This window comes from Cetorhinus maximus, chromosome 23, assembly GCF_964194155.1.
Source record: "Cetorhinus maximus chromosome 23, sCetMax3.hap1.1, whole genome shotgun sequence".
In the NCBI taxonomy this organism is placed as follows: domain Eukaryota; kingdom Metazoa; phylum Chordata; class Chondrichthyes; order Lamniformes; family Cetorhinidae; genus Cetorhinus; species Cetorhinus maximus.
In genome coordinates this window covers 63266192-63293818 of record NC_135901.1, presented here as the reverse complement: position 1 = coordinate 63293818, position 27627 = coordinate 63266192, and the positions used below count along the sequence as shown (strand labels likewise).

At 43.7% G+C, this 27627-nt stretch overlaps 1 protein-coding gene, 1 non-coding gene and 1 pseudogene across 3 annotated transcripts in view; 2 read left to right on the top strand and 1 right to left on the bottom strand.

The window, feature by feature from the left end:
* Positions 1–19690, top strand: part of LOC144698329 (uncharacterized) — an 80162-nt pseudogene extending 60472 nt beyond the window's left edge. Inside the window, exon 2 of the transcript XR_013580500.1 lies at positions 18193–19690. The product of XR_013580500.1 is annotated as an uncharacterized LOC144698329 (transcript). The remainder of the gene's footprint in view (positions 1–18192) is intronic.
* LOC144698080 (uncharacterized) overlaps positions 1–27627 on the bottom strand; it is a 642405-nt gene that overhangs the window by 176144 nt on the left and 438634 nt on the right. The gene's annotated exons all lie outside the window — the stretch shown is intronic.
* Positions 2486–2567, top strand: trnas-uga (transfer RNA serine (anticodon UGA)). Its single transcript has one exon. It is a non-coding gene; the product is annotated as a tRNA-Ser (tRNA).

The window sequence follows — 27627 nt, the reverse complement described above, 5'->3', positions numbered from 1 at the left end:
CAGCTTATATTTCACCCCTTTTCTATTTTTCCTTAGTTCTGTTGAAGAGTCATGCGGACTTGAAATGTTAACTGTGCTCCTCTCCACAGATGCTGCCAGACCTGCTGAGTTTTTCCAGGTATTTTTGTTTTTGTTTTGGATTTCCAGCATCCGCAGTTTTTTGCTTTTATGAAAGAGACAAGAGTAGTTTGTCTCTTTCTATGTATGGACTACAACAACAACTTATATTTATAAAGCTCCTTTTTCCTAATGAAACGTCACAAGGCGTTCCCCAGGAGCATTTTATCACAAAGTGTGACACTGAACCACATATTCGGTCAGATGACTAAAAGCTCGGTCAAAGGAGGAGGCTTTAAGAACTGTCTTAAAGGAGGAAAGTATCGATTTCATGTTCCAGCGAACAGCAATGGTTCTTCTCATTGGCTGAAGAGAACACTTGTTTTCAACCGACATAGACCATTTGGTCAAAGAAACTTGTCCTTGGTGAAGTTTGTAAAAGTAAACTCCACTACAGTTTGGCGGCCTATAAACAACTCCCGCCAATGTTTGCTGCCTCTTGCTGTTTCTTAGCTCCACCCAAACTGATTCTACATCTTGATCCCTCAATCTAAGATCCTCTCTCACTAATGTACCGATCTGGTTACTTATAAACAACGCGACCCCGCCTCGTTTTCCTTTTTGCCCATTCTTCCTAAATGATGAATAACTTTGAATATTCAGATCAACCAATCACACTGTTCTTTGAAAGCAGCACACAGGGCCGAATGGCCTCTTTCTTTGCTCTAACTTTTTGTCATTTGTTGTTTCCTAACACCACGGTTAAGATTAACTTTCTTATCTTCCATGTGATGCTTTGAATTCAAGACAATGGGCAAATTCAGAGAGTTTTCTTTTTCGAGCACAGAATTTGGTACCGGACTCGTTGAACGACATTTAAATGGTCTCAATCGTAAAAAGCAGCTCACCGAGTCCAAACAGGCACCGTGAGCATCAGCCTGTTATATACATTCTTGCTCTACATCTTCTGAGCTATAAGCTGATCACAGCTCCACTTTCTGCACATTGAAAGACAGTGTGAAAATATTTACAATTTCAAAAGTTAACAACGTGCGTATTTGTGATTTTCTGTGTGTGTCAATGTGGTCCAGTTTCCCACTTTCACCAACCAAACATTATCCATGTTAGTTCTCTGATTTCATATCAGCAAAAAAAAAGCCGTTAACAGGACATTTCTCTCTTTATTTTGAGTGGAGACTGTTCAGCAACTAAACTTCTGGATGTCACAAAGCGGAGGGTGATTGAAGTTTTCACATGATCTTATTAAGTAGCTGAGAATGCTCGAGGGGCCGAATGGCTAATTCCTCATCATTTTTTTAATATTCTAATTCAGTGTCAATGTTGGTGAAGACAATGTTTGTGTCTAATCTGAATGTGGTAGTGAGGCCGAGTGGGCTCAGCCACTGGTTCAGGTTCTGATCTCTCTGGTGATTTGGGCTTTACTCGCGCCACTGCCAAACTTTCTGGTGCTTTATTATTTGAGGCGCTTCCAAATAATTCGCCGTGCGGTGAAGGGGCAGTTGAGCTGTGCAGTGTTGTATTTCAGTTGGAAGAATGAGGAGAGACAGTGTAAATCCCAGGGATACTGGGAAAAGGTGGGGCAATGGCACGGACTGGAAGACCTTCTTTCACTGGAACTCCCTGTATTCATTCTATTATTTTAAACAAACAACATGCAGCCTTTACCCAGTTGTCCTGGCCGAGTGGTTCAGGCGTTTTTCCACGTGGTTCCAATCCTGCCAACTCCCCTTCTTCTCATTCCTGATTGACACAAACTGTCTGCAGAATAAATTATCAGTCAAATGAAAAAGAAAACCACCCAAACACCCCCGTGTTTCTGTCTTCAGTTCATCTGCATACATTCATTACATTTGGAGTCTGAAATTGAACAATAATTGGCCAAGTTGGTGACATCCTTGCTTTCTGGGTATTCGCCTCTCCTTCGGCCTCTGTCACTCTCGTTGTATGTGTCAGTGTGTGTTCCTCTGTGTGTGTCAATGTGGTTCAGTTTCCTGAAGGGATGGACACATATTCGCCATCACAAACTTGATTAAAATTGGTTGTGCAACTTCATGTTAAAATGGCAAAGAGAAAAATATCAGGATGAACGATGCAAGTGGAGTTTGCAATGTTTGGAAGGAGGTGCAGCAAAGAAGCGGAAAGTGTGAATGATGTTATTGATGATTGAGAGGAATGCATTATCACCTTGTGGATTTTGTAGGTCGATTACCTTCCACAGTTGAAATTCAGAACAAGCTGAGGCTCCAGGAGGAAACAACATTGACCTCCCTGAATTTTCACATAGGAAATAACGCGCGTGCATGCCCGGCTAGGTTGTGACAGAGACAGGGCGGCCAGAAGGTCCTCTTTGTCTGCTGTAACCATTCTATGAATTCATATAAATAATACAGGCTTACTGCTAAGATCTGTAGTCGTGGCCGAGTGGTTAAGACGATGCCCTTGAAATCCATTGGGGTTACCCCGCGCAGGTTCAAATCCTGCCGTCTACGTTTTCCATTATTCCTGATTTTAACCATTGATCTCAGAAACAGTAATTGGAATCGACATTTTCATAACACCTGCAGTAGCAAAGTTTGACCAGTGGATGGCAGTGAAACAGTGATTGCTCACATCACATGAAGCAGGCGCTGCCTTAATTGTTACTGCATTTGCCACTGTCTCTGTTCATATTAAATTAGACGCCATTTTTATTTATATTACACTAGGACATGTCTCTGATCATATTAGCGAAGGTCATCTCTCAGTTGTTTCTCTAATTGGCTCAGTCTCAGTTGTTTATGTACTGGACTAGGGCCACAATACAGTTGGCACTATCTCAGTCATGACTGCACTGAAGCAGGTCTTGACTAAAGTTACAATAAGCCATGCCCCAGTTGGCACTGCACTAGAGCTTGTCTCTGGTTATAGAAAACTAGAACATGTTTTTATTTGCATTTCACAAGACTCTGTCACAGCTATTACTACAGGAGAACCTGCCACGTGTCTATCAAACTGGACCCTGTCTCAGTTAATGCTGCACCAATACATTGCTCTATTCATATCACACATTTCCCTGTTTCTGTTGTTATTGTCCTTTATCATGACTTTGTTATTGCTGGACTTGTTCATGTCTCTGTTCTTATTTATCTTGTACATTTGCTGGTATTTACTTCATCAGGCACTGCGTCAGTTGATATTAAAAAGAGCCCTGAATTATGGGAAGCTCCACTAGACCCTGTATCAGTTTTCTTCAACTGGATCCAGTCTGTGTTATTACTACGCTAGGCAGGTTCGTATTACACAAGATCCTGTCTCAATTATTACTGCACTCGGCACTGCCTGACTTATGTTTCACTAGGTCGGGACCCTGCTTATAACGCACTCAATCATGTCCGCACTTATATTCCGCTATTTCAGAACAAGTTACACGAGACTCTGTATCACACTCGAGCTTGTCTGTCTTTTTAATTAAGATGGATCCTGTCTTTGCAGAGACTTTGTCTTTGTACCTCTGTCTCTGCTTCTATTCCACTCTCCCTTTCCCTGTTTTTACTCCACGAGATCAGATCTGTCTCTCTTACACTGGCGGCAGTCTCCGTTATTACGACTTAGACTCTCTCTGGGAAGCAATTACCCTGAGCCCTGTGCCTGTAATAACTGCCCTATTTCACTTGATGTTGATCCAGGCCCTGTATCAGTAAATATTGCACTCGCCCCGTCTCCACTATTACAGCAGTAGAGCCTGTCTATGTTAATATAGCACTGGTCCTTGTCCCTGTTATTCGTGCACTAGGTCACGTCTTTGCTTAAGTAACATTAGATGCTTTCTCTATTACTACTGCACTGGTAATGTCTCTGCTTAAATTGCACCAGGCCCTGTCTCAGTAATTACCACACCAGGCTCTGTCTCTGTTGTTGCTGCACTATTCTATGTTTCTATAAGGTGGACGTTGAGTTGCAAATGGGCCTCTGACTTTGGCCTAAAACTTCAGATTTCTCATTGTCTGTTTGTTCTGCGCAGCTCCAGATATTCATTTTCATTACAGCCAACAGTGTTACATATGAGACATCGCCTGTTCTGTGTGTCTATATGAAAAGAAATCATGCTGCACAATTCCACAAAGATAAAAGATTTATCCTCACCAGAATGTTTCATTTTATTTTATTTTCTCTTATTCAAACTGTAACTACAGATCGTCTAATAACGTAAATATTCATTGGTAGTATATTCTGTTGTGTGCTCTTGTTTAGAAATTCCTGTCATACCAACCATTTCTTTGCTAAGACCATACTCACTGAATGTCTGTCATCTCTCTACCTGAGCGTCTAACTCACTGAAACTTATTGTTCTCTCTCTCAGATAAAAGCAAAATACTGCGGATGCTGGAAATCTGAAACAAAAACAAAAATACCTGAAAAAACTCAGGTCTGACAACATCTGTGGAGAGGAATAGAGTTGACGTTTCGAGTCCGTATGACTCTTCATCAGAACTAAGGAAATGGAGAAATGCGGTGAAATATAAGCTGGTAGTCGAGGGTGAGACAGGTAGAGCTGGATAAAGGGCCAGTGATGGAGGCAAAGAAGAGTTGTCATAGACAAAAGGATAAAGGGGTGTGATGGTGGTGATATTGTCTAAGGAATGTGCTAATGGGGACATTAAGAGTAGCAAGCAGGACAAGCTAGTGACAGATGGCCCTAGTGGGTGTGGGGTAGGGGAAAGGGATCGAAATGGGTTAAAATGTGGAGATAAAACAATAGATCGAAATAAATTTTAAAATAGGTATGAAAAGAAAAATACATTTAAAAATATATATATAAATTATTGGAAAAAGGGGGATCGGAAAGGGGGTGGGGATGGAGGAAAGAGTTCATGATCTAAAATTGTTGAACTCAATATTAAGTCTGGAAGGCTGTAAAGTCGGAAGATGAGGTGCTGTTTCTCCAGTTTGCGTTGAGCTTTACTGGGACATTGCAGCAGGCCAAGGACGGACACGTGGGCATTCTCTGCGTCAGTGTGTGTGTGTGTGTATACATTTGCATATGTGAGTGTGCGCCTGTGTGTGTGTCGGTGGTGTGTGTGTGTCAGTGTGTGTGGTGTGTGTCTCTGTGTATCTTCGTGTGTATATGTGTGTGTCTGTGTCGGTGTGTGCGTGTCTGTGTGCTTTGTATCTGTTCGTGTGTCTGTGTGTGTTTCTGTATGTGCCCGCGTGTTTGTGTGTGTGTGTGTGTGTGTGTCTTTGTGTGCTTCTCTGTCTGTGTTTGAGCGTGTGTTTCTGTGTGTTTATGCGTATTTGCGTGTGTTTGTGTGTGTGTGTCTTTGTGCATGTATGCATGTATGTCTGTGTGCACCTGTGTACGTCTGTGTCTTTGTATGTGTGTGTGCCTGTGTGCATGTTTGTCTGTATGTATGTATTGGTGTGTGCCTGTTTATGTGTGCGCATGTGCGTCTGTGTGTGTCTGCCTCTTTGTGTGTGTGTGTGTGTGTGTGTGTTTGTGTGTGAGACACGTCATATTGTTTGCAATTGAATTTCACAATGATCTTCATCATCCTTGCATTCATGAAAGATGACGGACATGCAACAAACGAATCTATTCAGATGGGTTGTCTCCAGGTGCTGCACAGTTTCTGATGGCTGAGCTTAATCCTTGAGGGGCAGTTTCTGTCACAAGTGACTCACGTGAAGGTACAAATGATGTTCTGGGTTGTTGTTTCCAGTCTTGCCGTCTGTTGCCAAGCCGCTGTAGCCATTGCGATGCACAACAGTCCACAGGAAGTATCGCCATCTTCCTCCGTCATCATCTAGTGAAATTCATGTAAGATAATCGCTAATTAGGGCCTCCAAGTCACGCTTGTGAGTGTCATACAAGCAGAGCTTTGGGCGTCTCACTGTCCGCCTGGCCCTTAGCAATGTGGCCACCTTCCATCCTGTAAACAGGCCCGAGCCATCCAACCTCCCTCTGTTTGCTGAGCCTAACAGACTTGGGAGCTCTGTCTTTGTGAGGACTGCCGCTTCCTGATTGTGTCCCGACAGGAGATACCCAATAACCACCGCACACAGTGCAGATGGAAGTTGCAGAGTTTCTTTCCATGATTGGTGTAAGTCCTCCTTGTTTCACAGCCAGACAAGGTACTGAGGACACAGCCCAAATACACCATCAGCTTGGCCCCAAGGGTCAGCTTGATGTTAATTCATGTCCGTTTCATGAGCCAGGTGATATCTGTTTACCCCGTGTGTGTATCAGGAACTGCATCAAGGAGCAGACTGTCTGTCACTGTGGAACTTGGGGAGCAGTATTAACCAACCACTTCCAGCCGGGTGTTATCTAGTGTGATCAGTGGTGGAAGTGCAACACCTTTCCCTTTAAACATGGTTTTCTAGAAATTTTTCGTCAAATAGAACAAGTTACAAGCATGGGAGAGATGGTAAATGAGTTGCTGTTGGTTTTGCACATTTCTTGTGCACCCCAGTGCGGGGGGTAGGGGTGCGCTTATGCTCTGTCGTTGTCGGCCTATTTCATTGAAAAACGCGCTATTAATTCCAGAATCTACGATCCAAATGTGGTTCCACATGTTGTAGCTCCAGTAAAACCTCTGCTCCAGGTGAGGTTCGAACTCACAACCTCAGAATAGCCGCTGACTGCACTGCTATATAAGTACCACGCACTAACCAATTGCACCACTGGCGTGCTCACACGGCTCCCCATTTGACCTAGTTACATTTTTCACGGATCACTGGGGTCAGACATGATTCCTTGATGGTAGATTAGTCAATGTGATCTCAATAAATTTTAATGATATTACATGAACTGCAATATATTTTGAATGAAATAAAATGCCGACAATGGGTCAGGGAAACTTTGTTAATTTTCACACACTGAGCATGGACACTGCCGGAGCTCCTGCGCCTTTTTCAATATTGTTTTCCTTAACTCCGAGTTTTCAAAAAGGAATTGGACAAATATTTGAAATGGAGAAGCTGCTGGGTTATGAAGAAAGAGAAAGATTTTAGGACTAACTGGGCAGCTCTTTGTAAAAACCTGGCGAGGGCACGATGGGTCCTAATGAGCTGTGAACTTTTACGATTCCATTTCTCGATCAATTTCTCTTCAGCATTCCCAAATATCCCAGCCCAATCCTATTTCTGCAAAGCATAATCCAGAACTACCGCATCACGACACAGTTTGAAATTCTATACAAGTCCCTTGGGCTAACTCGCTGCGTGGGGTTTCTGTTGTGTCAGCCATGATCTTATTGAATGGCGGAGCAGCACCAAAAAGCTGAATGGCCGCAGTTCCTCTGACCCGGGCTGAATGGCCTCAAGATTGTTACCTTAGTTCTGATTTTATGGAACTGTGAGGGGCTCGAGCGACAAAATGGTCTGTTCCTGCTGCTGTTTGTTATGTTCTTATTCAGCACCAATACCACTCAAGGCAATGGTTACTATCATATTGCCAGCAGTAGTGTGTTTGAGTGGTCCAAGGTGCTGGATTTAGACCGCAGCCTCGATCCATTCGTGGATTTGAATCTCATCACTGCCAAAGTTTCAGGTGGTTCGTCCTTTCAGACGTTTCATCAAATCCCTTAGGATAGGCTCGGGGCATTTGACACATGACGTGGTTCATCTTGCTAGGAAGAACAAGGGAGGCTGTAGAAATTGAAGGATGAGTGGGAATTGGTGGGGCTGAATGCTCTCATTATCTGCTGTAACCATTCCATGGTTTTACACGAACAACATTTACACCAGTGTAAGGTCTCCAGTAATGGCTGAGTGATTAAGGTGATGGATTGGAGCTCCACTGTGATCTGCCCCCACAGGTTCGCGTCCTGCCGATTGCACTGCTCAGTGTTCTGTCCTTTTGGAGCCTCCAGGATTAGTTATTGGCTAAATGGAGTCAGAACCTTCCAAACGCTCCCGTCTGTTTTTCCTGTTTCACTTCTGTGTTCCTTCTTTCCTGTTCATCCATAAGCATTCACAGAATCTGCAGTCAGAAATGAAATAAATCTGAGTTAAATTGGTGACATCCTTGCTTTCTGAGAGTTTGCCTCTCCTCAGAACTCTGTCACTCTCGGTGTTCATGTGTTTGTGTCAATGTGGTTCAGTTCCCCGAGGGGTGAACACATTTTTACCATCGCAAAACTTTATTCACTTGTATTATATATCTTCATGGTAAATGGTACAGAGAATAACAACAGGTGTAAAAGTTGCAAGAGGAGATTGACGCTTTCTGTGTTTATTTAAGTGGAGACTGCTTATTGATTCAGTGTCCATATGTGACACAGCGGAGGAAGATTTAAATTTTCACTGAGCAACATTTGAACAGACAGTGGATTCACTCAGTGTGATGGTGTGTTCCAGTTCGGTATATGCAATCAGAGAATCAATTTCTATTCGTTGCTTTGAACCTAATCTTTCTAATAGGTTGGATGTTATGCACATGTTTCCCCCATTTTCTCGCTTTATTTGAAATGAATATTCATAAGTCTATTTGTGTGGGAACTAACTGATTAACAGCAGAAGTGGCAAAGTTTGGACAAGATTTCCTTGTAGCCAAAGGGCACAGAGCAGAACTATGACAGTGATATAAGTAGAAGCAGGAAGAGAGGGAATCTATTTGACCCGAGGTGGTTTCAAACCATTAAACCTTCAGTTGGAAGCTAATTTCGTTCAAAAAGTATGCTATCGAAACACCCTAATGGTTCAGATTCTGTGCTTTCACCGCCTGGGTTCCATTCCCTGTCTCGATGTTGTGCAAAATGTCGTAACCAGCAGCCAATTTATGGTTTGGAAAAGAGTCATATTAAACTTGAAATCTTCACTCTGTTTCTCCCTTCACATTTGCTGTAAGGCCTGCTGAGAACTTCCAGCACTTTCTATTTTTATTATAACATGAATTATTGTCTTTATCATGCATGTGAACACAAGAAATAGGAGCAGGAGTAGACAACTCGGCTCATCGAACCTGCTCCATCATTCAATTCAATCATGGCTGATCTTGGGCTTCAACTCCATTATCCTGCCCGTTCCCCATATCCTTTAATTCCCCGAGATAGCAAAAACCTGTCCATCCCAGCCTTAAATGTATTCAATGATGGCGCAGCCACAACCCTCTGGGTAGAGAATTCAAAGATTCACAACCCTTTGGGTGAAGTAATAACTCCTCATCTCAGCCCTAAATTATCAGCTCTTTACCCTGAGACTGTGCCCCAGTGTTTTATACTCCCTGACCAGTGGAAACAATCTCTGTGTCCACCCGATCAAGCCCCCTCAGAATTTTGTTGGTTTCAATGAGATTGCCTTTCATTCTTCTAAGTTCCAGAGAATAGAAGCCCAATTTATTCAGCCTCTCATCATAGGACAACCACTTCATCCCAGAGACCAATTTAGTGAATCTTTTCTGTACCGTCTCCACTGCCAGTATATCCTTTTATAAATGTGGACATGAAAACAGCACACGGGATTCTCGATGCCGTCTCACTAAAACTCTTCTTTAAAAACATCTTTATTCTTGCTCTCCAATCCCCTTGTAATAAAGGCCAATATGCGATTGAGCTTCCTAATTTCTTGCTGCCCCTGCATGCTAACATTCTACATTGCTTGTCCAAGGACACCCAGGTCTCTTTGAACATCAGCGCATTCACTATCTCACATTTTAAAAGCATTCTGCTGTTCTAATTTTTATAACCAAGTGAACATATTCGCACTTGCCGACATTATATTCCATCTGCCATCTTGTTGCCCACTCACATGACCTTACGATATCTTTTTAAAGTGCTCTCCTCAAAGATTACCTTGCCACCAAATTTCATAAATTTTAGCTACAGGCCCCACTGAGAATTGAACTCACCACCAGTAGTTTACAAGACCAGTGCTCTAACCACTGAGCTATGGAGCCACTTACTGCATCTTACCGACAGCAAACCTCCCAGTGGAACGAGGAACAGGACAAAATTCTGCATGGATGATATTTGATAGACCTGGAAATGTCTGAGATGGAGAACAGAGAATTAAAAGATGCGACATGAAAACGGCAGAATTTGATGTGTGTGAGTTGCTTTCACTGATGAATGTCTGCCGTGGTAATGTGAGAGATTTTACTGCCGCATGTTTACACTGACACAAATATCACTCCAGACCAATCAATCGCAACTGCTCTTTGAAAGCAGCGCCCCAGGCCGAATGGCCTTTCTTTGCTGTAACTGTCTATAATTTATGTCTTCCAGCATCATTTCCCAGTCATTCCGACATTTTATTACACTCTATGGGAAGGTAATTTCTTATATCCTCGCTTTTGAAGCCAAGGCACTGAGCAAACTCAAAGTTTTTCATTAATTCCAGCACAGGGTTTGGAACCAGACCAGTTGAACGACACTTTATTGGTGCCAACCCTTCACTGCAGCTCACCCCTTAAAAACAGTGGCTGTCATTGCCCGAAGATGTCGTTTAAGATAAAATTCTGTAGCAGAAACTTATCTCTGGTGAAAGTATCTGAAAAAGGGCAAATGCGGCATGGATAAAGCACGTTGCAAGGGTTATAGATAGCTTTCCTCGTGATTTAGAGGTGAGGATTCGGCCCTTTCACCGCCGTGGCACGGACTCGATTCCCGGCCAGGCAATGAAGGTTTATTGATCTGGTACAAACTGTTAAAACAAGCCTGATTTACTTATTGATTGAAAACCGAAACACACAACAGCTCCGCCCGGATCAGTGGAGGGAGAGTTGAAGTTTCACATCAGAGCTGCAAATATCATACGTGGAACAGCTTCGAGAAGAAATACAGTTCCTAATGTCCGAAGGATATCAATTTGGGCTTTTTGCATTTACACATTCATTCTCTCGATGTGTCCATTGACTTAACCACTCGACCACAAGGACTCGGTGTCTGGCTGTTTAAATGTTGCTCAGTGAAAATTTCAATCACCCTCCTCTTTGAAGCGTGCAGACACTTAGTAGCTGAATAGTCTCCACCCAAAAATACAGAAAGAAAATTCCTCCTGAACCTTTTAAGCCTGTTTTTATTTTCTCTGTACGATCTTAATATGAAGCCACAAAACTAAGGTGAATAAAGTGTGGATGGTGAAAATGAGGAACTGAACCACATTGACACACACAGCGGGACACTCACAGACACATACATCGACAGTGACAGAGGCCTAAGGAGAGACAAACACCCAGAAAGAAAGGATGTCACCTAACCGGCTCAGTTTTGTTCCATTTCCGTCTGCAGATTTCGCAAATCCTTGCAGATGAATGGAAATAAGAAAGCGCGGGAGTTTTTGTTTGATTCTGTTTAGCCGATAATTAATCCTGTTGGCACCTGGTTAAAATCAGGAACAACGAGAACCGCAGTCAGCAAACCAACATTGGGAAAACCCCGATGGATGTCAGAAACATCGTCCTCAACTCTCGTCCACGACTAATCGCAATTCCTTGGGTAAAACATGTTCATGTTAAACCAGAGGCGGCTATAACGTAAGTCTTTCGGCCTGTCGTATCTGTGCTGGCTCTCAGGAAGAGCAACTAAACCAATTCCACACACCCGCCTTTCCCACACACCAATTTCTATTTACATTGTCTCTCCCCGTTCACCCTGTCAAGATAAAGGACCACAACCCGCCCCACTCCCCGTATTAAACTGGACTTTTTGTCTGGTTCACCCAAAGGGAATTCCTAACATGCCCGAAAGTGGGAAGCAGCTGAAAATTTGGGTGCGCTGGGATTCAGACCCACTCCTCCAGAGACTGGAACCTGAATCCAGCTCTCCAGTTTGTAGAGTAAATGGAGTTAGATTGTATATATCAGCTCAGAAATAATGATGACCAGCTTGATTAGGGTAAAGTTCTTTTGTAATTCGATATGAAATCAATTGCATAAATAAATAATGATTGTAGCGAAAACTGTATGAGGAATCCTAGTCCAACTCTTCATGTCATTGGGTCAGGGAAACTTGGTTACCTAAGGCAAACTGTGCATGGATTCTGCAGAAACTCCTTCTTCAAGCGAGAAATGGACAACGATTGAAAGGGGGAAAACTCAGGTTTAAGGAAAGGGAAAAGGAATTTGAGACGAATTGGTTAGGTCTTTAAAAATAGCTGGCACAAATACGATGGGGTGAAGGGCTTTTTGTTAAAGTAAAAACAGAAAATGCTGGAAAAACTCAGCAGGTCTGGCAACATCTATGGAGAGAGAAGCAGAGTTAATGTTTCGAGTCGGCCTGACTCTGAAGAAGAGACATACGGATTTGAAACGTTAACTCAGCTTCTCTTCCCACAGATGTTGCCAGACCTGATGAGTTTTTCCCAGCATTTTCTGTATTTACTTCAGATTTCCAGCGTCTACAATGTTTTGCTTCCATCTTAGGTCCTCTTACTGCGCTGTGCCATTTGATGATGACATTGTTGATCAGTCTGTCTCCAGCATTCCTGATGAGAACAGCCGAATTTCATTTCTTCAAAACAAAGACCCAAAGTGCTGCTGCATGACGTCACAGCTTAACATTCCAGACAGCTCCATTGGGATCTTTCCAGCGCAGGGTTTGTACAGGGCAGTGGGGATCACGGTCATTTCACATGTGGCAGAGCAGCGGTTTGAAACTGGGCAAAAACATTATCCAAGCTTGTTCATTTAAGTGTGAGTGAATGTTCAATAATTTACATTTGTTGTTAAAAATGAACACATGGGTTCGAACACTGCCGCCTGAGGATTTAACATTTTAAATAGGAGAAAACCCACCCAAACACATCCGTATTTTCTAATTCATTTGTCAGCATTCAGGAGATGGCGTATTGGCATTGTCACTGGGCTAGAAATCCAGAGATAAAAGCAAAATACTGTGAATGCGGGAAATGTGAAATAAAAACAGAAAATGCTGGAAAATTTCAGTCTGTCTGGCAGCATCTCTGGAGAAAGAAATAGAATTAATGTTTCTATTCCGTATGACTCTTCTTCAGAGTTCTTCGAAAGCAGCACAAAGGACCGAATGGCCTCTTTCTTTGCTATAACGTTCTATAATCTGATGTTTCCCAAAACCACGGTTACTTCTTTCACAGTCATTCTGCCATTTTATAATCCCTCTTGCGAGTGGGTTCAAAGGTTAACAATGTGCACAAGACTGGAAGGAGTCTGCGACTGTGGATAATCGGCACTGTGCACATTCCTGCTATCAGTATTTGGGAGAATCAGGAAGATGAGATCCCAGATTATCTTTACTATGTCATCTGCAAACTCATTCTTTCTAAAATCCTGGGTTCCCACATTCCCTGACCCTGCTTTCCATGGAAAGCTTGGGTTCATGAACTGACTGTGTCTGCATCAAGCAGCTAATTGGCCTGGGAGCTGGAGGGGCAGAGGGAGCTGGAGGCGAGGCAGGGACAGAAGCAGAAAGAGATGCGACATGAAAGTGTTTAGAATGTCATGTGTGTCAGTTACTTTCAGTGATGAATGTCTGCTCTGTGTTGCCTTGCCAGTTTCACAGGAGCCGCAGCAATGATGTTGGTGGGTTTTGGAAATTGACAGTTACACATGAGCAGCTTGTGGGGCCATTTCACCTCACTGTCAATTCCATGTCCCAGCTCACAGCAACCGTTGTTGTCACTGACTGAAGAATTCATTCCATTTAAAATGGAAACATTGTTAAAAGCAGCGTCGATAAACCAAACTGATAAAAGCTTCACCGCTTCCCTGGTGGTCTCGTAGTCAGAATTCAGCGCTCTTATCGCTACTGCCTGGGTTCGGTTCCTGGTCAGGGAATTCAGATTTTTGATCTTGTTAAAATGGGTATTAAGAACTTTTTGATTGAAAACATTTCGCAGCTCCACCAGAATCTTTGGGGTGACAGTTGAAGTTTTGCCTCCGAGGTGGAAATATCACACTTGGAACAGGTCGGGAACAAAGATAAAGGCGGAGTGAATGAATGAAGGAAAAGAGGACAAGAGAAGGGCTGGGTGCAAAGCACTGACCACCGAGATGGTGGCGCGAGGCAAAATATGGATGGGGGAAGGACGAATTTTGGACCCTACTGTTTGCACTGACAAAGATATCACTCCTGATGGGTCAATCACAACTGCTCTTTAAACGCAGCACATCAGCTCATCGAGGCCGAATGGCCTCTTTCTATGCTGTAACTTTCTATAATTTGATGTTTCCCAACAGCACGGGTGCATCTTTCACAGTCATTCTGCCATTTTATAACACGCTCTAGCGAGATGTACTTTCTAACTTTCTATTCAGCTCTTTTGAAACCAAAATACGGAGCAAATTCAGTGAGTTTTCTTCTCATTTCCAGCACGAGATTTGTCACGAGACTAATTGAGCGACACATTAATGGTGCCAATCCTTCCCTGGAGCTCACCCTGTCCAAAGAGCACTGTTACCATCAGCCTGTTCTGTACCTTCGTGCAGTACATCTGCTGAACAATATAAGCTTATCACAGCTCTGCTTTCTTCACATTGAAATCCAGTGTGAAAATATGAACAATTTCAAAGCTTAACAACGTACACAAGACAGGAAGGAGCGTGTAGCGGTGGATAATCGGCACTGTATACATACCTGTAATCAGTATCTGGGGGAATCAGGAAGATCCTGGTGTCTCTTTGCCCTGTTATCTGTAAACTGATCACGTTGTGTTTTATGTTCACACGAACTGACTGAGTTTGGTAAAGTAGCTCCTGGAAGAGCAGAGGGAGCTAGAGATGAGGCAGAAAGATCTGTGATGTGAAAGTGCTTTGAAATTTTTGTGCATCAAATGCTTTCAGTGGTGAATATCCATCATGTGTAAATTTCACAAGAACCGCAGTGATGAGGTTGGTGAATTATTTGTTTGAAAGAAGCTGTGCCCGCCGTGGGGTGAACCCAAGGCCCTGGCATTCCGAGCCTTCGCTCTACCGACTGAGTTAGACACAAAGTTAAAACCCGGAATAATGAGAAGCGGGAAACCCCAATGGATTTTGATTCCATCGGCTTAACCACTCGGCCACGACGACTGGCTCTATGCACAGGTTAGTGTCGTTGGTATAAAATCATAGGTGGCTATAGCAGAAGAGGAGGATATTCGGCCAATGGGCCAACGTGTAAATTCTGGCCCATGGAAGAGGAATTTAGCTAATTCAAAAACCCCACCTTTTCTCCACAGCCTTTTATATTTTTATTGTCTCTCCTCGTTCTTCCTGTTAAAGTGAAACACCGCATGCATCTGCTTTAAGTGTGAGCTTGCACTTTTTCGACCAATAGGGCAAATTCAGCAGCACTGGGGTTAGAAACCACGCCTCAACAAAGAGTGAGACCTTAAATCAGCACCTACGACCACTCAGCTGCGATACCGAGCTTAGGATGCTACTGCCCATTGCATTGTCTGGTATTTCTACTCAAATAGAACAGACTCAAAGCAGCAGCGACATGTCACAAGGCCCCACAAGCCTCCTCCGTCAATCCATAAGATCATGGCGGATCCCCAGTCCCAAGACCCGATCCCGAGAGCCCTTCATTCCCTTAAGAGTCAAAAAATCAGGAGAATTTTAGGATGTTTTTTCTTCCATTGATCGGAGAGCTCTGTGGACACCTGGTTGAAATCAGCAATAATGAGAAGCACAATCGGTAAGGCTGGGGAAACCCCAGTGGATTTTAAAAGCATCATTTTCACCACTCGGACACAATGATTGACCAAGGATCCAATGCTTACCACACAATCATCAATAACATCATTCACAGCTTCCGCTTCTCAGCTGCACCTCCTTCCAGACATTGTGATCCATTTTCCTCAGGATTTGTTCCTGGATTTAATATTTACCTGCTTTGTTACCACATTTTGAAATCAGATTCGCTTCAATATCCAACACAAATTGAATTGCAAACCTGACGTACAAACAATGGAAAACAACTCACTCGGTAACACAAATCCCATGATGCTCATTTTCAGATTCCCAACAGTCAGATTTTCAATAAAATGAAGGAATTTTACATTGAAAACATTTGGAAAGTTTGTGTGACTTTTATTTGTGACTCACTAACTTGGGTATTGTGTAAATGCTGCTCGGAGGTTTAGTGACTGGGATATAATCTACCAGTGTTTTCCTGAGCCTGTGCTCCGTGTACTGGGAGGTTTGGTCCGGGTTGGAGTAGCTTGTGTCCCAGGGATGGGCAGTAACCCGCTGATTGAAGCTGCAGTCGCTGCTTTCTGCTGGCAGCTGGTGATTGGAGAGTGTGGGGCTAGAATATTGCTGCTTTTCTGCTTTTCCCTGTCTCGCTCACTGTGGAGCTGAGGAAAAGAGAATAATTGATGGGCTTGGTTGAATCCAATAACTTCATAAATTTCCAATGGGTTAGATATCGGTACATGGTAGGGCTAATTGTTGTCTCATTACATTTGAAATGAATATTCGAAAAAAGCCATTTGCCTGGGAACTCACTTGGATAACAGTGGAACTGGCAACATTTCAGAAATCTTTCCTTTCAGCGCAAGTACCTAATGACAGCCTGGAACTGTGTGACGATGAATGCCGATGGTGGGAAAACAGTGCAAGCTTCATCCCTGGGTGGTCTCAAACCACCAACCATTTGATTAACAGCCACACACGCTGACCAATTGCACCACAGAGACTGATGCGGATTTAACTTAGGGTGTTAGCGAGTTAAAGCTTCAGATTTCTGCTACCGGAATGACAATTGTTCTCTATCAGTTTACCTCTTCCAAGATAAAGTTTGGGACATACATTATGGCTACATGGAAACAGTCTGATCTCACCCACTGCAGGCACATCCATGTCACCGGGAACCAGCTCTCCTTCGAGCCTTTGCGTGTCTTGTCTGTTCCCAAGTATTCTGATTGTCCCGAAGTCAATATTAGGTTTGAATTCCTGATGTGCAGAATCCTTTCAATGTCTCAGATCAGTTAATTTCACTGATAACATCAGAGTCAATGTTCAGATGCTTCACGTGTGCAAATAGCTTTATTCAGTTTGCCCACATGTCAACATTCTAACTTTAAAAGTTCAAAGGATTTGATCCATAATAAGAGCATTGCTACTGGCACAACACGGTTTAAATGTTCCATGTGTAGGGGGAAAAATTCACTAGCTCGTCCCATCTCCTGAGACTGCACTGAGTTCAGATCTAACTGTAGGGGTTTGTTCTGCTGTTCATAACATCCAGGAGAGAATTGTGGTGGAGCCTGGAGCAATGTGGCCGTTGCATCAATTGATTTAACAATTTTATATCTTGCCCCTATGGCACCGATCGTATTTTGATTGCAGGATGAAGATATTCTACAATTTGGTCTTTCAATGGCGGGGCGCTCACCCAGCTTTCACTGCGGGACAGAATGTGCCCTAGCCTCACAACAGAAATTCTCTGCGCATGCGCATTCCAGAGTGTACTGGGCATGCGCATTGCCGTCTGTTTCATGAGCATGCGCAGTGCTGGTCTGTGACTGAAGCTGTTCAGAGCGGGTGAGGGAAAGTTGAATGGAGCAAACTAACAGAGTTAGTGGGTGTGTGAGGAGGAATGGAGCCAGCGGAGTGGACAGGGAGGCTTCATAAGAACACAGTGCAAGCCGCAGACCCCAAATAACAAGGTACCGGTCTTGTGTTTGCGGAGAACGGGCCGAAAAATCTGGATTTCTCCCTTCGCCAGGCCTCGGGTAACGGCCGCCATCTTTATAGGGGGCAATGTGCAGCAGGGCGCATGCGCGGTCATCCTGGTCCAGACAGCAGGAGGAGAGAATGTTGTGCATTTCTATCCTGGACTGACAGGGATGGATTTTGGAAACTCCTTTTACAGGGTGTTAGAAGGGGAGGATTTACACGCAGCAAACTCAGACCAAGATAAGCGTTTGTCTCTTCTCAGTTTCTAATCTTGGACTTACAGTAGTGGATTTTAAATTCCTTTTACAGCAGGGCTGTAGAACTGAACTCAGCCAGAGCAGAGGGACATAGAAAACTGGGAGAGGAAAGAAATGGTGGAGATTGCATGATGGGTCTGGATTTCTCACCACAGGAAGGAGTGTGTGTGTGGGCCTGTGATTTACAGCTTGTGGTGGGGGAGGGGAGATGAGAGGAAGAAATATTCCGTAGCAAGTGGAATTGTCAATTATTAATTTCCAGGCTGGACTGACAATTACTTTTTTAAACTCCTTTTACAGGGTCTTAGAAGGGAAGGATTTTCAGATGCCAAACATCATCAAATATTAAGATTTGTAGATTGGAAACGCAAACCAAACATCACATCAACATCTGACTGAGCCACTCGATTCATCAGGACCTGAATATAATCAACCTTTGAATGTGGAAGGAGAAATGTTTGACTGTTCTTTCTATGGGAAAAGATTTCAAACATTAGTGTGACTGGAAAAGCACTGAGACACACACACCCGAGTGAGAGTGTTCCAGTGAACTCACTGTGGAAAGAGCTTTAACCAGTTACGCAGCCTGAAAAATCATCGCACCATTCACAGTGGGGAGAAACTGTATACGTGTTCTGTGTGTGGATGAGAAAATGTGAGAATGGTGTGAAGCTATTCAGTTATCCATCCCAGCTGGAAATTCATTGACACACTCACATTGGGGCCAGCACCATGGTGAAACCGTGGAAATGTGGGGACTGTGGGAAAGGATTCAATTATCCATCTCTGCTGAGAAGCCATCGACGTATTCACACTGGAGAGAAGCCGTTCACCTGCTCCCTATGTGGGAAGGGATTTACTCAGTCATCCACTCTGCTGACACATCAGCGAGGTCACACTGGGGAGAGGCCCCTTCAGCTGCACTTACTGTGGTAAGAGGTTCAGGTCTTCATCCCACCTGAGTGGACACCAGCGATTTCACACTGGGGAGAGGCCATTCATCTGCTCCGTGTGTGGAAAGGGATTCACTGTGTCCTCCAACCTACTAAAACACCAGCAAATTCACACTGAGGAGAGGCCGTTCAATTGCAATTCCTGCGGAAAGAGGTTCAGGCATTCCTCCGACCTCACTGCACACCAGCGAGTTCACACTGGGGAGAAACCATTCATCTGCTCTGTGTGTGCAAAGGGATTCACTCAGTCAGCCAGCCTTCAGTCACACCAGCGAATTCACACTGGGGAGAAACCATTCACCTGCTCTGTGTGTGCGAAGGGATTCACTCAGTCAGCCAGCCTTAAGTCACACCAGCAAGTTCACTCTGGGGAGAAGCCTTTCAGCTGCACTTCCTGTGGAAAGAGGTTCAGGTCTTCATCTAATCTTAAAGTACACAAGCGAGTTCACACTGGGGAGGCCATTCACCTGCACTGTGTGTGGGAAGGGATTCACTCAGTCAGCCAACCTGCTGTCATACCAGCGAATTCACAAGTGACTGCAGGGATTGGATTTTGCTTTTATTGCTGCTGTTAGTCACATCCAGGACTGATCGTCAGATAGTATTAGCTTTGATTCTGCTGATATTAACAACCCTATAACTGGCTGGAGTTTAATTTTCTGGATCTGTCACTGATTATCTGAGCTGCAGTGTCCCTTTTTAAAAGCACCATCTGTGAACTTTCCTCTTAATTTCAGAACTCTCAACAGGAACTCGATTACAATAAAATTATGAATTTTTACTTCAATCCTAAATTAATCTTTGGAGCAAAGTCTACAATTCAGTGTCTGACAGGTTCCACTGATTAACATCTCCAATTAGAGAGTACTGATTAATCCTTGCTGACAATTCTTACTGACTTGTACATTCCACACAGAGACACCTCCTTGATGCAATTAATTTATCAAGGAACATGAACAAAACAGTAAAATATTTTACAGGCACATCAGTAAAAGCTTCATCAGTCAACACTGATATTGCTGAATCTTAGAAGGCGCTGAGTTCAATCATTTCTGACACAGCAGCAGCAACATTTGGGAAAGGTGGAACCCACAACAAAGACTGGCTTGAGACCTACTCAGCAGAGATGAATCTGTCATTGAAGCAAAAAGCAAAGCCTACCCGATTACAACATAAATCCAACAGCTAGAACACTGTAACTTGCAAGTAGCTGGGACAGTTATGTAAAAGGCAGGGAGATACTGTGTAAATAAACACTGGATCAGCCCAGATCATGAAATCCAAACTGCCTGTGACAATGGAAATCTACGTGCTGTGTCTGATAGGATCAGGAGGGCGCTTGGTCCGACCATCACCAAATGGATGGTGAATTTCTCACCCACAGAAGAAAACAGATGTCCCATTGGGTTGAACTTTACTGTGAGCTGTACTCCTGTGAGAAGGACATCTCCCAGTCTCTGTTTGACTCTCTCCTGCAGCTTTCTGTCATGGTTGAATTGGATGAGGAACTCTCATCACCTGAGCTCGAAAAGGTCATTGATTGTTTCACAAGCAGAAAGACACCCGGCAAGGATGGAATTCCAGCTGAACTGCTCAAGCCCAGAAGGTCCCATCTCCTGTCACAGCTTCATGAGCTTCTCCTTCACTGTTGGGAGGGAGGATCCATTCCACAGGACATGTGTGATTGAAGAATGATCACAATATACTAAAATAAAGGTGACAGAGGAGATTGCAACAACTACAGGGACATCTCACTCCTCAGCATCACAGGGACGTCCTTCACTAGGGTCAGGCTTAAAAGACTCTATCTACTTGCAGAGCGAGTGTATCCAGAAGCACAGAGCGGTTTCTGTGCTGGCAGATCTACAGTGGACATGATCTTCTCCATACGCCAGCTACAAGAGAAGTGTACAATTGGGATTGAATCTAAAATGCTGCCAGCTTCTGTGCTGAGAAAAGTGAAAGGTTATAATTACTGAGTGAAAGTAAATCTTTAAGTATGAATCACAATGAACTTGTATCATTATAAAAGGCATCGAAAAGTTGGATTCCCTAAAGATAAGCTTCAGCCTTGAGGTTATGATCTGGAGCTCACAAGCTGTGGGAAGCTCCACCCTCTTTAACTCTTTTTAGTCTCAGAAAGTTGAAGCTCCTTTTGCCTGTGAAAGTGAACTTTCTGTTTTACTTTTCTTCATTATTATTACCGTCATTTGGAAAGGTGCCTGAAGAAAGAAGAAAATAATAACATTTTTGAAAAGCTGAGAAAAATATCAAGACAATTGGAAAAGCAAAGATTGAAATGGGGTTTGGTTCATCCTTGATCTGAAAATGAAGTTGCATAAAGTTGACACAAGTGTGCACATTTGAGAATGTTTCTTCAGCCCCTTTGCTAACAAGCTGAGAAGTTAACCCTTTCCACTGACAGCCTGGTGACAATTTAAACAAAAGGCTTTGCTTTTTAAAGATTTGGCTTCATCCCGTTTGTTATCATCCAAGACAAAGTGTCTGAGAATGGGAGATATGGGAGTGATCTGCAATCTGATTGCAAGTATCTGTACTTGTGTCTCTGATCTACAAACACCACACTATGAGAGTATTAAATGGGACAGTAAAGTTCCTCGAGTGCTCCTGAATGAGATCAAATGGTAATTCATGGAATGACGTATTTAGAATATAAGATAAGAGAAAATCACACCACCAACTGGGAAATGGAATAATTCACTTGAGTATAATTGAATGGAATAGTTCAAATTGATGTACATGTACATTCTAGTGAAAGTCAGGAAAGTGTAGATGAGACCAGTAAACAGAGATTTCTCTTGGTGATGTTTGTGTCCTTGCCTCTGTATTTAAAAGAAACTGAATTTGATAATCTGGCCACTATCCAAGGCATCAGAACCAGGCAGGGGTAGATCAGCAAAGATCTTCAGACAGATACCTCATTGATATTTTGATAAGATCACCTGAAAGACCAAGAGTGACTTGCATAGGTTGGCACATACAGCATGGTATTGGGATATGGTGTGAGTGTGCAGATGTGATATGTCACATGTTGTGTAATTAACATGTGGAAATGCATGGTGACCCTGCACTGAAGAACAGGTCCCAGACATGCTCAGCTACTTGACAACAGAACATGAAGTGATTATTGTGGAAAATTGAATGTGACATTTTAAATCATCAAGACATTAACTCACACTCCATAGTGAAACTAATTATAAAACAATCAGCATTGAATTAAACACACTGGTACCTATCAGAGGGAGTAAAGTTAAAGTGAAGAGGGAAGTAGAATCTGGAATTAGAAAATATCCACAAGGTGGAGGCGGGTGAACAGAGAGATGGAGAATCTTTAAAGTCCGTGCATGAACTTTTGTTTGAACCAGATGTATTTACATCATTCCAAAAATGTAGAATTGTGAGAGATGATGGACAGGTGGGGAGGATGAATCTAAGTCGATAGTTATCACATTTTAGTCAAAAAGTTTTGACATTTATTCTTGGTGGCAGCTCAAGGGTTTGTGTTGCTGATTCTGATCATTCTAGTAGCTTTAGTATGTTATCTACTGTTTGTCATCAAGAAATTAGGAAAACAAGCTCAGAACTTAGAAATAGTGAGGTTAGTCAGAAATCAGTTGTGAGAAGTCAGTAAGGATATTCCCTTCTCAAGGTGGGGAGGTCTGTAAGAATTCACTGTCTAATAACCTTATAAAATCTTCAGAAATGTATTGAATATTATAGGAATAGCTCTCTATCTTTTGCTTAGGAAGAATGAGGGGAGATGGGAGAGAAACTGGAGAAAGATGTGGGTTCAGGACACAGATAAGAGGAAACATTAGAGACAGTTTGTTCCGGTGGGCTAGCGGAAGGGAGGGAAGCAGCAGAGGCAGATGATCGGATTGTCCCAATCTTAGTGACAAAAAAGCTCCATGAACTCCTCACACTTATTGTTGGAGGTGAGGATGGAGGAGACAGGGGAGAGGGAGAGCCTTTCCAAAGGAACTAACTTGTGTTAGAGATATTAAAAAGACTTGACACACAGTGAGTTGAACACAAAGCTGATTTATTTGACTTTTATCCAGAATATCAACGCCTATAACTGGGCTGTAGTTTATTAACATCAGCAGAAACAGCCTCAAATGAACATGGTTAGTCCTGGATGGAATTTCACAACATCCAATCACTGTTATTACTTGTGAACCCGCTGGTGTCTCAGCAGGTGGGATAACTGAGTGAATCCCTTCCCACACTTGGAGCAGGTGAATGGTCTCTCCCCAGTGTGAACTCGCTGGTGTGTCAGCAGGTGGGATGACTGAGTGAATTCCTTCCCACATTCTGAGCAGGTGAATGGCCTCTCCCCAGTGTGACTGCGCTGGTGTTCAGTGAGGTGAGATGACCACCTGAACCCAGTCCCGCACTGAGAGCACCTGAACGGTCTCTCGTCAGTGTGAAGACGTTGATGCGACACCAGATTCCCAGAACTTATGTAGCACTTCCCACAGTCTGGACATTTAAAAGGTCTCTCCTCAGTGTGAAATCGCTGGTGTGTCAGCAGGTTGGCTGGATCCGTAAATCCCTTCCCACACTCAGAGCAGGTGAAAGGTCTCTCCCCAGTGTGAACTCGCTTGTGAGTCAACAGGTGGGACAACCGAGTGAATCCCTTCCAACACTCGGAGCAGGTGAACGGCCTCTCTCCAGTGTGACTGCGCCGATGAATTTCCAGCAGGGAAGGGTAATTGAATCCCTTCCCACAGTCCCCACATTTCCACAGTTTCTCCCCGTTGTGACTGCGTTTACGTTTTGACAGGCCAGATGATCGGCTGAAGCCTCGTCCACACACTGAACACATGTACGGTTTCTCCCCACGGTGAACGTTGCTTTTTCCCTCCATATTCAAAATCCAATGATATTCAGATTCCGATAGAATGGGCGACTCCATCAAATTCTGAAGTGATGTTTGGTTTCAGTTTCCTGACTATAAATCCTCCCCTTCTAATACCCTGTGAAATTGATTTAAAACAGAACAAAGGGAGTGAGAGAGAACCCACAAAAACACAAAGGCAGGTTGTGAAACTGAGCTGAATGAATCTGGGAATTTGTGGGGCCGGCACGAGGGAAAAGTGACCATGAAAACTGCTGGATTGTCATAAAAACCCAACTGGTTCACTAATGTCCTTCAGGGAAGTGGACCTGCCACCCGGTCTGGGCCTACACAAGACTCTGGCCCACAAGGGAGGAGAGGGAGAGAGAGGTGAGAGAGGCAGGGGGTGAAGGGATATCTATAACACAACAAGAACTTTGACAAAATTTCCAGAAAACTCAACCTCCACCCCCTGGAAGGACCAGGGTAGATGTATGTGAACACCATCACCTCCAAGTTCCACTGCAAGTCACACACCATCCTGACTTGTCTGACATCCAGTATTTGATGAGCAGAAAGTTCCTCCATTTAATTACTGGAAAGACTGAAGCCATTGTCTTCAGTCCCAGCTAAAAACTCCACTCCCTAGACACCGACTCCATCCCTCTCCCTGACTGAATGAGACTGAACCAGACTGTTGATAGGAATAGGAGTAGGCCATTCAGCCCATCGAACCTGCTCCACCATTCAATCCGATCAATGTCTTTTTCCCCACACTATCCCCATATCCCTTTATGTAATTGCTAAGCCTGTCATCCATTCCTTTGTTTCCTCTACACTCAACTCCTGGCCGGCTTCCCACATTCAGCACCCCTGTAATCCAGAACTCTGCTTACTCTCACCAGGTCTTGTTCACCCATCACCCCTGTACTCACTGACTTACAAAGGCTCTGGGTTAAGGAGAACCTCAATTTTAAATTTCTCATCATTAGTTTAAATTCATACAAGGTCTTTCCTTCCCTATCTCTGTAATCTCCTCCAGCCTCACAATCCTCCAAGGTATCTACACTTCTCTAATTCCGACCTCATCAGCATTCCTGATTTTAACTGCTCCACCTTTGGTGTCTCCCCCTTCGGCTGCCAAGGCCACAAGCTCTGGAATTTACCCCCTAAACCTCTCTTTCCTCCTTTAATATAATCCTTAAAACCTTCCTCTTTTAGTAAACCTTTGTTCATCTGCCCTGATATCTCTTCATGTGGCTCACTGTCAAATGTTGCTTTCTAACACTCCCGTGAAACACCTTGGAGCGTTCTGTCACACAATAGAATTAATTAATTAACGTTTCAGGGTGGACAGTATGTGATAGTCAATATAAGCTCAGAGCGGGAGAGAAATTGACTTTAGCACAGGAAAAACAATTCCTGACTATGAAAGATACTGTGGGAAGATAAAGCTGGGAAGCCAGCAGCACATGTTCAGTGGGTGGGCAGCAGTGGAAACCTCATTTAGACAGAGTTGGCAGAAGTTACAGTAGAGTACGAAACATAGTTAAAACACACCCAGTATTAGAGGCAGGGGAGTTTAGACAATGGCAGAGAGGTGGTCAGGAAGGGCAGAGGTAAAACAGGGCAATAGGTGGACATGGATTCAGATCCACAGTGGAGGAGTGACACCAGCCATTGAACTCTCACAGATAACACAGCACAGCACTAAAGGTCTCAATTGTAGATGAATACTCAAAAATATTAACCTCTGAAACTATTTCACTCATTCCAGCTTTAAACTCCCCTGTTGCAGCCTGCAGCTGGAAAGATATCAGAAGCACTGGAGTCAGAGAAAAATCTTCCAGTTGAGGAAATACCCGGGGAGCGGGATGATGTCACCGTGTAATTGTCGATGCGTGATGATGTCACAGACACAAACACAGAACATCTGGGTCTGTGCAAACCAGTGATCACCACACATTATGAAGGATGGGAGAGGCTGCAGAGCAGATTTGCCAGAATGGTTCGAGGGATGAGGGATTTTAATTGTCAGGTGAGGTTCGAGAAACTGGGGTTTTCCTCTTTGGTGTAAAGGAGATTGAGGGGAGATTTGATAGAGTTGTACAAGATTATGAAAGGTATGGATAGGGTAGTTAAATGAAAGCTTTTCCCATTAGCTGATTATGAAAGGATTAAGGGACAGAGATTTAAGATTTTAGGCAAGATCCACAAGGGAGAGATTTTTTACCCAGTGACTGGTAGTAACATGGAACTCTATGCATACATTCAAAGGCTGATGATATTCAGGTCCTGATGAATCAAGTGACTTTCAGATTTTGATGTGATGTTTGGTTTGTGTTTCTCGTCTCCCCTCCTCTTCTAACATCCTGTAAATAGAGTTCACAAGATCCATCACTGTCAGTCCAGGACAGAAATTCTGAAAGGTTAAACGTTTCTCTTGGTTTGAGTTTGCTGTGTGTACACCTCCCCTTCTCCCCAGTAAAAGGAATTTCTAAAATCCATCCCTGTCAGTCCAGGATAGAAATTCACCACATTCTCTCCTCCTGCTACCTGGACCAGGATGACCGCGCATGCGCCCTGCTGCACATTGCCCCCTATAAAAATGGCTGCCGTAACCCCGGGCCTGGAGAAGGGAGAAATCCAGACTTTTTCGGCCCGTTCTCTGCAAACACAAGAACGGTACCTTGTTATTTGGGGTCTGCGACCTGCACTATGTCTTTATGAAGCCTCCTTGCCCACTCCGCTGGCTCCATTCCTCCTCACACACCCACTAACTCTGTTAGTTTGCTCCACTCGACATTCTCTTACCCGCTCTGAGCAGCTTCAGTCACAGATCAGCACTGCGCATGCTCGTGAAACAGACGCAATGCGCATGCTCCACACACACACACACACACACACACACACACACACACACACATGCAGAGAATTGCGCATGTGCATGGAGCTGCTGTAAAGAGGATAGCGCACATTCTGCCCCGCAGTGAATGCTGGGTGACCACCCCGCCATTCGAAGGTGATAATGTGCAACAGAAACATGTAATCAGAATACGACGCCAAAGGGGCAAGATATAAAATTCTTGAATTAATCTATGCAGTGACCAAATTGGTCTGGTCTCCACCATAATTCTCTCCTGGACATAATGAACAACAGAACAAAGCCCTACAGCTAGACCTGAACTCACTGGAGTCTCAGCAGTTGGGGTGAGCTGGTGCCTTTTTTTCGCTGCAAAACATGGAACATTAAATGCCTCTTGCCAGTAACAATGCCTTGACTGTGGATCAAACTCTTTGAACTTTTCAAGTTGGAGTATCAACATGTGGGCAAACTGAATAAAGCCCTTTGCACTCATGAAGTATCTGAATGGCCTCGCACCAGTGAGACTGTGTTGATGTGATGGTAAAAGAGATGATGAGTGAATCCCTTTCCATTTCCAGCTGGTGAATGGTCTGTTTACAGATTGAGTTTACCTATATGTTTTCAGCTCAGACATGGATCTCGAAATCTGCTGGTAATGGGTTCGTCCATAAGAACAAGGAGCAGGAGTAGGCCATTCGGCCCCTCAAGCCTGCTCCGCCATTCAATAAGATCATGGCTGATCTGTAAGTAACCCGAAATCTATATCGTGCCTACCCCCGATAATGTATCACCCCCTTGCTTACCAAGAATATATCCACCACTGTTTTAAAAATATTCAAAGACTTTGCTTCCACAATTTTTTCAGGAAGGGAGTTCCAAAGACTCACGGCCCTCTGAGAGAAAAAAAAACTTTGCTTCAGCTCCGTTTTAAATCGGTGACCCTTTAAACAGCAATCCCTAGTTCTAGATTCTCCCACAAGAGTCCTGTCCATATTAACCCTGTCAAGTCCCCTCAGGATCTTATATGTTTCACTAAGGAGTTAAAGAAACGCAAA